This window comes from Elaeis guineensis, chromosome 13, assembly GCF_000442705.2.
Source record: "Elaeis guineensis isolate ETL-2024a chromosome 13, EG11, whole genome shotgun sequence".
Taxonomy (NCBI): Eukaryota; Viridiplantae; Streptophyta; class Magnoliopsida; order Arecales; family Arecaceae; genus Elaeis; species Elaeis guineensis.
In genome coordinates this window covers 16,104,516-16,116,784 of record NC_026005.2, presented here as the reverse complement: position 1 = coordinate 16,116,784, position 12,269 = coordinate 16,104,516, and the positions used below count along the sequence as shown (strand labels likewise).

Genomic DNA, 12,269 nt, shown 5'->3' with positions numbered 1-12,269 from the left:
AACAACTGCTTCTTTTCAATAATTGGCTATAAAAATGATCATGGTTTGGAATGGATCGATGTTGCCTATTAATAAAATTTTCCAGTCCTTTGGGCGGTTATGATCCAAAGAACAAAACAAGGACGTCCAAAAAAACATTTCCTCGTGTGGGTCCAAATTTCATGGGCTTCACTCTCCACCTTCACCATCATCCTCTTCTTTGTAAATGCCTCTTCATATTATTGGCCATGGTCGCCTTCATGCGACTTGGCCGCAGCACAAAATCATCCATAAAATCTTCTTAGTTGACTAAATACTTCATCGAAGCAGCTCGGTCTCTAAACAATAACCAAATAAGTTTTATCAACTACAAAAAGATATATTTTCATCGGCATGAAAAGTACGGCCGAAAGTAAGAAAAAATATCGCTAATATTTTTAAATAAAAATAAAAATATTAAATTATATATAGTGTTGAAGTTATAATTCATGAATGAACAACGACCAATAAAAAATGAGTTGTTCTCTCTATTAAATCTTGTTCTTGCAAGTGCTTCGGTCTTCACTCGAACCCAACCCAAAATTAGCAATTCTTGCATGAAACACCAGATTAATTGACAGGAATGGGTAGGTCTCGCTGACGCGTGCAAATATGCAAGTGGATAATGCAACTTGGCAAGTATGATAAGGGCTCTTCTGACCTGATCCCTTCTGCCCCATTCTTCCATTATGTGTTTACTTCAGAGTTCAGATTAAAATACACCATAACAAACCATCCACATGCAATTAGGAAAGGAAGACCCAAGAAGGAACACTCTGGGTTGTTGAATCCTGTCCCTGGTTTCCCTTCCCCCTTCTTGTCCTTCTCCATAAGACTTATTTCACTGTGAAGATATTCCCATTTCCCACCAATTGCTAGCTTTGACATGCATCATCTTCGGCGTCAGAAGAAGCGCATGTCCTCCTCGCTCTTCCAACTTGCCAATATCCAATATCCTTTTGGTGCTTAGAAAGGCTTTGTATTCCCATCCCCATCCCCATCCCACCTACCTTTTATCTATTTATTCCCCTCTTTCCACCCCTTCGTTCCCTTTGTTTTCTTCTCCTCCAACCCCAAAAGCAACCCCTCCCCCTAGCACCCCAACCCTTATCCTATCACCATGCCTGAAAGCCGCCAAAAGCAAGAAGAGGTCAGCTCCTCCCTCCCTCCCTCCCTCTCTCTCTCTCTCTCTCTCTCTCTCTCTCTATATATATATATATATATATATATATATATATATATATATTTGTGTGTGTGTGTGTGTGTGCGCGTGTGTCGTATAATAAGATCTGAGTGATGGCAAATTCATGTTATTAGGTCATGTGGCCTTGACTGGTGGCCAACAAGCTGCTTCGAAGGCCTCAGGGCAGATATGGCTTCATTGCGGACTTCCCAAGCACTGAGATGCTGCTCCAAGTGGCTAGTTTAGATGATCCCATCAAGCCGAACAGATTGTCTAATGATCAGATGAACATCCAAAAGTACAAGTGAGCTCTAAACCCGCTGGCTAGCTCTAACACTTCTTTCCCATATGGTCTTTCTTCACCAGCATTCAATGACAACAAGTCATATTAGCTGGGATTTATCCTAACACCTACAGGTGTTTTTACTCTTGTTTTCTACTTAGGCTGTTTGTTAGTACATGGAATGTTGGAGGTATACCACCGCCAGATGACCTAAATTTGGAAGAGTGGTTAGACACGAAGACTAACTCCTATGACATCTATGTTCTTGGGTACTTTCATTAATTTCATAATTCAAATTCACCTTGATTTTAGTATTTAAGATGAGTAGCTAGAAACATCATAAAAATTCAAAGTTATCCTTAACTACAGGTTCCAAGAAATTGTGCCGCTTAGTGCCAGAAATATCCTAGGCCCGGAAAAGAGTAGAATATCCATGAAGTGGAACTCAGTCATTAGGGCAACATTAAACAAGTCTCGATCCAAGACTCAAAGAGGCCAGGAATATTCTAAGCAAGGGGAGAAGCAGAAGCTGTATCCAGTCGAGCAAGGCACTTCTAAGGAAAGCATTACGCAAGAATTCCAATGCATCATAAGCAAGCAGATGGTAGGGATTCTAGTTTGTGTGTGGGTGAGAGGCGATCTCCAACGATACATTCGCCACCGTTGCGTCTCCTGTACTGGTTGTGGCATTATGGGCCGCCTAGGGAACAAGGTATGTCATCTTATTTCTTCATTGGCTTTAGAATATTAATGATATATGTATGCATTTTTTTTTTAGATCACAATAATATGATAAATTTGGTATAGAGTTTCAAAAGATTCAGAATCTATATTTTTTTTTCCCTTAAAATTTATATTCAGACATTCGCATGCAGGGTGCAGTGTCGGTTAGGTTTTGCCTGCATGAGACGAGCTTCTGCTTTGTATGTTGTCATTTGGCTTCAGGAGGAAAAGAAGGGGATGAGATGCACAGGAATTCAGACGCCATGGATATATTCACAAGGACAAGCTTTCCTCGCTGCCTTTCTCTTGATATGCCACAAAAGATTCAAGATCACGAGTGAGTAAAATGAATGAATTGGAAATGTTGTACATAGCAATCTATTTAAGAGATTTGGTGTAGTTTGAGCTAATTTCACCACCATTATTAGGCTCGGAGTTTATTTTGTTTTGCTTTTCAAGAATTTTCTCTCTAGATATCCCTTCGTTAGATGTGATATATACAAAGGCGATTCATTGTTTTCCAATTAATCTTATTTGTTAATCCAAATTTCGAAAAGAAGATCACAGTATGCAGGCTTCCTGTAATATCTAATTTGGCAGTGGAAAGTTGGAACAGCCAAAACCATATGCTAAAGTAATCGTCTTATAATGTGGTCTTATTATAAGTACGTGAATTTTTTTCAAAAAGATATACTGTAATTAATTAAGGAAAACAGTTGGATCCCACGTCATGATATGAGATCAGTCAAACCGCCAAAAAAAGGATCATCGGTCATTTAGGTCGACCAAATCAGCCCCCAATTGCGAATGATTCAGAAAGAATCGCAAGCTCTTGCTTATGCGGATAGAGTTGAGCCACTTGGATATATTCATGAGGTGATAATAATATTAAAAGCATCGATATGAGTTTCTTTTTAACTATGACTGCGATCTACTTTATTATTCATTTGAGCAAGATAACTTATTAAATATATTCCTTCTTTTAAAAAGAATATCGACTAATGACCTCTACATGTTGCATTCTTTAAGAAATCCAGAGAACTTCTTTCAAAGAGAAAATTGATCACCAAGATTATTTATTTTTCCATTCCATGCAGTCAAATAATCTTGTTTGGCGACTTGAACTACAGAATCTCCTTGCCAGAGGCCAAAACACGAATACTAGTGGAACAAAAGGAATGGAACATTTTGTTAGAGAAAGATCAGGTAATATAGATGGTATCACTCCCCAAAACTCTAATTCTTTTTTTGAGAACCAGTCACTAATTAAACTCCCTAAAGCATGCAGTTGAGGGGGGAGGTCTCAGAGGGCCGGGCATTTGAAGGTTGGAATGAGGGTGCTATCGCATTCTCTCCCACATACAAATACTATCCAAACTCAGATACATATTATGGGTTCATTCAAGGCAAAAAAGGCAAGAAGATACGAGCTCCAGCATGGTAAGTTACCAACATCACAGTCTTTTTGAAACCAATTAGTTCTTATTGCTGACTTGCAGAAAGCCAGGGGTTAACATGTGTGGTGGATCCACAGGTGTGACCGGATTCTATGGCATGGGAAGGGTTTGAAGCAAAACCAATATGATCGATGCGAGTCTAGGTTATCCGATCACCGGCCTGTGAGGGCGATTTTCACTGCAAAGGTTGAGGTCCCAAAAACTAAGAACTCCTTAAGAAGTTTTTTCTTATCAGAGAGATTTGATCAAATCACTAGCAATATTGATTGTTATCAAATGGAGACCATATTAACAATGGAAGATCCAGCATACACATCATATTAGTCTGCTTGGAATGACATGAAGCTGTCAGTGATTCAAAATTGCATCACTATATCCAGCCATTGACTCACCAACGTATTTTGGAGTTCCTGGTGAGCTTTGGCTATCGTAAGGATGATCCTTCCGTCAAGCTTCAAGAAAGCTTGGGAAGCTATTTTTAGTGCAACGTTTGGTGTCTCCTCCCATGCATATATATATATATATAGACCTCAACCCAGTATATATTCCTATATCAAGGTTTTATTATTTGTTTATAGCAGAGATTATATACTGTTAGTGATTAGGCCTGTCTAAAAAAAACATTACATAAGAGTGTTTTCGTCCCTTGCTTAATGCTGTATGTTTTGTATCGAGCCAAAAGGAGATCTAAATATTACTGATGAGCTTGCTTAAAGAATAAAAGAATATTGGTGTTGAGTGCGAGAAAGCCTTGCATGGATTTTAGAGCCTTGCGTTGATATGTGTGCTCGACTTGATGTGGGCTGTGAAAGTTGGTGGGTGGATGAGAAGAGGACAAGTTATCCCGCAACGCACGCTAATTGTGCTCTAGAATTTGGAGGATGGGGGATTGGACTTGAGGTGGATAAGACCTTAAAGAATTACAACTCGCAGGGCTCGTTCTTTTTCTATTTGAGTGCACTTTTGTCCCCATCCTTTGTCCTCGTCAATGTCACCTGTCTTAGGCCCAACAATTTGGTGGACTGGTTGCCAATCAATATCCCACCACCAATCAATAGTGCATCATGGTGGTTCCCTGCTTGTTAGACCAAGCATATGTGTCAATGCAATCTCTTATTATATATTTGGGCAGATTATTTGACTGCATGCTTGACAAAATATAATTCAAGCAATTTATGTCTCATAGTTTGCTTTTCTTTGCCACCATCTCTATGGCCTTTGATAAAATCTGCTCAATATAGCTCTTCACAAAGAGCTAGTTATTGGATAATCAATGAAGTAAGATTGCCGATATTCTATTGAGAAAGTTCTCTACGTTCGGAGAAAGAACAAGCTTTGGATGGTAGGAAGCTAGATCAGTTTTGTAAATTTTTGTTTCTTAGTAGGCTGCTAAGATCTTGATAAACTTAGATCCAAACATACGATCATGAAGTTCGCATCCAACATGATATAAAGAACATGAGTTTACCTGTCCAATTTAGCAAAGGCTATATAAATCATTGGATCTTATTTTATTTTAAGGTTTCAATCCTATAAAATTGATATCTTGAAAGTTTCAACACGTTTTTTATTAGTTTCATCGTGCAGTATTATGTAAGATTGCTTGACATGCATTTGTTACTGATAGCTTTTTTTTTTTTTTTTTTTCATTCTATATCACCAGATCTGATAATCAAAATTTGGACTCTTTATTCCAACTTAAGTATGGCATACCAGGTTTAAAGTCTTACACCAAAGATTTTATCCGTAGAAAAACTCCCATAAGAATGTTTTTAATTTTAATTTCCCTTGGGGTTCAACATAGGATAGAATTAAAATCAATCATAGTTATTCCTATCAATCTGAAGTAGCTAGTCGCAGTTTATATATAAGGCATTTTATATAAAAAGTTTTATGATAATCTATCACGCTCCAAATCCAGTATCCGAATCGGATACGTGATGGCCACACATTCTTTAAGATAAAGCTGTAAGAAATATGCAAGGCCTACCTTCACATTCACGTGTATTCTTATCAATTTCAGGCAACGCAACAAGAGCAACTCTAATATTTTTATTTGAATAAAAGTAAATATTTCACAAGGTAACAAAGGTAAATCAGTATTAATTTATTCAAAGATAAATTAAACAGATTTATAGTAGGGTTGAGCAAATAACCGAAATCTGAAGAAATCCATCAAATCCGACCCAATAAACATCGATTTCGATCAGTTGAAAGACATAAATCGGATGAAATCGGATTGGAGTTTGTAAAAAATTGATTATTTACGGTTTAATTTGATTTCTATACTTTTAAACCATATAAAATCAAATCCAATCGATTTAGTATTTCATAAATTCACTTTCATTTTGAGAAGGAATCGTTTAGACTTCAATATTTCGTTTAGACTTTATTCTGAAGGTTTATGTCTTTTTTATATTAAATTGATAAAAAAAAATAAATAAGCTTAAATGGATCAATACTAGACTTAGAATCAACATTAATTGGATCAACACTGAAGTCCAAATCGACACAATCTATCTGAACCTGCTGCAAACTATTTACTTCAATTTCAAACGGCTTATACATAATAAACGATCGGCAACAGATTGAATTTTCTTCAATTCGATTGAGTTTAGTTGGATCAATTTTTTCTCTCAACCCGACTGAACCCAACCTGTGCTTAGCCCCAATAAATAGCATCTAGGGTCCTATGCTCCTCACTGCTCTTCATATCCTACATGTCCTTTTAGATTTGAAAAAAAAATATAAAAATGAGTTTTACAGGCTCCGTAAGTCATCAAAATTTTTAATTTAAATAAATATTTTGTATAAAAAATAATTTTTAAATTACATGATCTTTTCATAAAAAAATTTCAATGAATATAAAAGCATGCTATATCAATCAATATAGAATTAAAATATGTAATCACTCAAAATAGATTATCCAGATAATCAAAAGTCAACCTTCCATTCTTACTCTCCTAGTTCCTCTAACTATGGTCACGATCGGTTTGTGGCTAGCCTTGAAAGAGACTAGCTTCCTGACTATAACATGCCATTCGTCAGTCATGCATCAGTGATCACCTCACTAGAAATCCGAAAGAAAAACTAGCTCTGATACTACTTTATCATGTGTCTGCTCCGAATGCTAGATTCAGGGCATAACATAACTCTCTTTTTCTTTTGCCTTTAATTACCTATCATAGTTTGTCAAACCATACATGCTGAGTTGATTATTGATGGAATGAAACAAAATATGGTTGTCCTATTTATTGCATTCATAGCATTAGCTTCATGTTTGGTAGAGCATATTCAACAACTTGGTAATTAAGGGGTGTTTCGTTGTAGCATAAGTGGATGAGGGGAGGATGGATATACTCGTCAAACACAAAAAGGTCATTGTGAAAAAAAGATGAAAGATCATGCAATAAAGGCTTATATCATGTGAGGGCCTGGCCCATGCTATGCAAATCTATTCCACCAAAATAATGCAAAAGATTTATATTATGGAATAGACTTGCATGTATTCCCTTCAATTAATATTTTCTCTCATCCACCCTACCAACACTGAAAAAAGGTAAAAAAATAAAAAAAAATAAAAGAAGGTAATTTGACCCTTGCAATCTACAAACACTCGGTATACATCAAATGCCCCTTATTCCCAGTACTTTTCCCCTCTATTTTTCCATCCAGCAAAATGCCAAAGATGTCTTATTCCATGAAATAGATCCTACAATAGTACTAGGGATATTCCTCCTACAATTTATTTTGCAACCAAACACTCTCTTAATTTCTAGACCAGGTCAAATTAAGATAGTGATTTGTACATAGAAGTCCATGAATGTTAAACCCAACAACTTCCCCTCAACACAAATTGTCATGTTGCATCATCATGATTTCTAATTAGAGTATTGACACCATGCTTTGCTTGGTCAAATACTTTACAAAAAAGACAAGCCATCATATGGGGCCTAAAGAAGCAAGTTGGTGGACCCAACGAGATTAATTTGTGGCTAGGACCTATGGAATTGGTGGACTACTCTTGCCGAGATGAATCAAAGCTGGCGATTATTTTTTTCTTCGTTGAAAGAGCTTAATTTGCTAAATATAGGTCCATGAAAGAGATACGAAGAGGTGTTGACTTATGTGTCATGATTGCAAATCCAAACAATTTGAACTCCCTCCATGTTATTTACCCAAAAAAGAAAAAAAACTTAATGTTGCTTAAATATTTAAATATAAAAAGGGAGATAAATTTGGTTATCCTCCACAATAACCCTCTGTTTTCTTTCTTTTTTTTTAACAATAAGAAGCATTGTTCAGCACAGACCTATATAAGCCAAAATGAATTTACAGTTATCAAAAAGAACCAACATATGACCTGATAATCAATAGATAACAAAAGTGGAGTACAAAACAATATGAACAAGGACATAAAATGGAAACATAAACCTAAAGACCCAAACTTGCAGAACTGATATAGAACAGCTTCTATAATGAGGTTTAGATGTTGATCTGCTGAGTATATGTGAAATCCCTGAACTGTTGAGTATAAAAGCAACAGTAACAACCTATGTGTTGTATGAAACAAATCTGTTAGAAACATGGAATTGTATGCATATGGTTGAAGATATATCGGCAAGAAAGATAACAGAAGCCCTTGTTGGAAGTCAGCAAGCAGCAACTTCACTGTGAAATTAAGTGCCAAATTTACTTTATACTGTTGATCTGTTGAATATAAACATTGATCTGTGGAGTATGTGTAGAATCTTTGGGCTGTTGAGTATGAAACCTTCGGCAAAGACCTGTCTCTAGTATGAAATATAACTGTTACAACTTTTGTATGGTATGCATATGGTTCAACTGTAAACTGATATTTCACTAAGAAATATAATAGTAAGTTATGTTGGAGATCAGCAAGTAGTAATTTCACTTTAACAGTAATTGCCGAAACTGCTTCAGAGTGGAACCATCGGGTGATGGTTGAACAAAAAAATAACTTAAAACCTGACAAATTTACAGCCAGTATTTTAAGAAAATTAGATGAACGTAGGACCTGCAAATTGACATAGAAACCAAAGGTTAGATAAAACAACACACTCTTCTTCTTTCCTTTTCTTCTTTTGTATATTTTGTTTTCTTTTGCCTCTCTTTTCTTTTTCATTCTTCTTGTGTTTCCTCTTCTCTTCCTTTTTTTTTTTCCCCTTTTTTTGTAATTTCTTTTTTTCCTTGCATACAATGACATGAGGTATGATGGTGCTCAAAGGAATAAATGGTAGAGTTGATACATATGATTATCTCAATGGCCAACCACTGCTGCAGAAACTAGATCCATCTTGTGAAATAAAAGTATATCAGTAGCATGGAAGCAGACATATTGCATTTATACCTCAGACAGTGGCATCTCTTGAACCAAAATGAATGAACATCAACAGCAAAAGTCTTCCATTTATGATATGTATAGCAATGAGAACCCAAATAACTTGAAATCTGTAGACTGATGTCATTGAAGTTTTGGGTATAATAGGTATCAAACCAGTCCTCATGGATACGCAAATTGACATGAATGCATGCCTTAAAGTCCAAAGGCTGAAGATGGTGGAGTTGTACTTGCAAGAACCAACAAAGCAGATATATCTCCAAAAGGATGGCATTATGATAAGCTCATAAAAATTCCACTGCAGAACAAGAATTCGACTTACTTTTATGTCATTTTTTTTCTTTTTCTTCATCTCATTTTCTTCCTTTCTTTTTTTGCCTTCTTTTTTTCAAGAAAAGTCCTCCTTTACCTCTTTAACATTTTGTAATATCTCATTAATGTTTACAGTCTACATGGAAACTATGATTTGAGAAATTATCAGAGAATGAAAGTAGCAGAAATTAATTGGTGTAAGAGAATTTGCTGTAAGGTTATGATGATGGCCATAGAACAGGTAGATGAACGAGTGGCCTGGTGGAGACAATATGAGATGTTGACCCAAGAAATAGCAAGATGTAACAGCAAAAATGACATAAAAGATCGACATTAACTTCAGCAAAACAGAAGAATTTCTATTTTAATGCTCTCCATAAATATGGATGACTATCCATTTCGTTGAAAAGTAACCCCATAAGCATCTGCATAAAGCAAATAAAGACAATTAGCATCCACCAGATCCTCATTATTCCAACAGAAATTACCATACCGAGCTGTATGAACCAAATGATCCGCCACTTGGTTCGCTTCTCTATAAGTATGGACCACTTTGAATGAGGAATAAGAAGCTTTCCATTGCCAGATATCCTGCAAAAAAGCATTATGTTTAAATTTTGATCGGTTAGAAGTGTTTAGCCAAGACCCACCGTTGCCGAATCACCTTCTAGAATTATTCGAGTGGTATTGAAAATAGTTATAGCAACCTTAACACCTAGCCAGGCCGCAATCAACTCTGTAAATGGCACCGAGCCAGGGGATACAATTTTACCACCAGCCTACACGAAATGAGCTTTACGATCCCTAATCACATAGGCCGCAGCAACTTTATGAGAGATAATCGAACCATCAAAGTTAACCTTTAGAACCCGAGGAGGTAGCCAAGATAGCATAAGAGATCTGTTTTTTGAAACAGAACAATGACTGAAGCTACCCCAGTACCTGGACGGGGCCAAGGTTTTGGAATTTGACAACACAAATGCTTTTCGACAGAGCTGAGCAGGATGAGAAATAAGCTGGTTAAAGATTCTTTCATTACAAGCCCACCAGATGAACCATGTAAGATAAGCCACAAAATCTTTATGTTTATCTTCTACCAACGGATTAATCATATAATCAAACATATCTGATAGATTAGTAAGCATAGTAACAATTCCATAAGTATTAGAAAGCTCCTACCAAATATGCGCAAAAGAACAAGATAAGAGAACATGAATGGTATCTTCAACAGATCGGACAAATATCACAATTTAAGTTATCAGATGAGATAATATTGCAGTGAACAAGAAGATTTTTTGTTGGCAAACGATCCCACGCAAGTTGCCACCAAAACGTGCGAACCCGAAGAGGAATTTTTAGTTTCCAGATTTCCAAAAAAAGTTTCTGATTGCAGAAGGATATTGAGGAGTAATATAATTCATATCTTTCAAAGAAATATGAGCAAGTTTCGTGTTACCCCAAACTAGTTGATCTGAACGATTAAAATTTGGAATCGGAATAGTAAGGATTTGATGAATTAAATCTTCCGAAAATAAGTTAGTCAATCACCGAACGTTCCAATCTCGAGAGTCATCTATTAATTCTGCAACCTTAACATCAGGAGCTAGCTCTTGTATGTTAATGAAAGTAGGCCAAAATTTTAAAGGATATGTAGAGATCCATGGGTTACTATAAACATTTATGGAATCTCCAGAACCTATCGTCCACTGACAATGGAATTCCACCTTGTGACCAGCGTTGCAAATCTTGGACCAAAGAGTGACCGGGTTTTGTGTTATGAATCCAAGAACCAGCAAAATGATATTTCGTCCTAATAACCTGAGCCCATAAGGAATGAGGTTCTAATAGAAGCTGCGCAGCCATCTTGTAAAGAAAGAGATTCTTTCTATGATACAAAGAAAAGATACTCAAACCACCTTCAGCCTTTGGGGAACAGATCCTTTCCCAAGCAATACGGTGAAAACCACGGCTATCAAAATTATACCCCCAAAGGAAGGATCTAATCTCTTTCTCCATTTGAGCAATGATCCAAAGAGGAACATGCACAGCAGACATAGTATACAATGGCAATGATGTAAGTACAGATTGTAGAAGGGTAGCTCTACCAGCAAAAGATAAAGTTCTCCATTTCCATACATCAATTTTATAGGAGATTTTAGAAATAAGAGATTGACATTGCACCATATTTAGAGAGTGGGCAGACAGAGGAACACCAAGATATGACCATGGCAACTGTTGTCCAGCTATATGTAACATGTTCAATATAGATGATTTGATTGTAGGAGGTGTAGAGGGACTAATATAAATGACTGATTTAGAATACTTAACCTACTGACCAGAATGATAACAGGAAGCATCGATAATCATAGCTAAACAAACAGCATCTCTAATAGAAGCACGAGCAATTAACAGACAGTTATCAGCATAAAATATGTAAGAGATATGAGGCCCTTGTCTAGAATGATAACCATGCAATAACTGAAAAACAATATTTAAAATATGAGGCCCTTGTCTAGGATGATAACCATGAACAACAGTGTTTAAAAGATTTGAAAAAGTTTGAGCAGTTAATATAAACAAATATGGTGAAAGTGGACAACCCTGCCTAAGACCTCGAGTACCAGCAAACTACTCCATAGGAGATCCATTAATGATCAATGAAAATTCAGGATTATGAATACAAGCTTTGATCCATTCAATAAACTTATGATGAAAACCATATTGATTCATAATATGAAAAAGAAATTGCCAATGAATTCTGTCATATGCGTCAAGTTTAATCATCATAAGACAATGAGATCGAGAGGCTCTAGAAAAGGAGTGTATGATTTTCTGAGTAAGAAGAATATTTGAAGTAATATAACGACCGGGCACAAAGGCTCCCTGTTCCTCCAAAACAAGGTAAGGCAAAATACCCTGAAGTCGATTAAC

General features: G+C 36.3%; 1 pseudogene; it reads left to right on the top strand.

Annotated features, from left to right (window-relative positions):
• Positions 1 to 1,123: 1,123 nt before the first annotated feature.
• On the top strand, positions 1,124 to 4,787 carry LOC105056411 (type IV inositol polyphosphate 5-phosphatase 9-like; annotated as a pseudogene).
• The last annotated feature ends 7,482 nt before the right edge of the window (positions 4,788 to 12,269 follow it).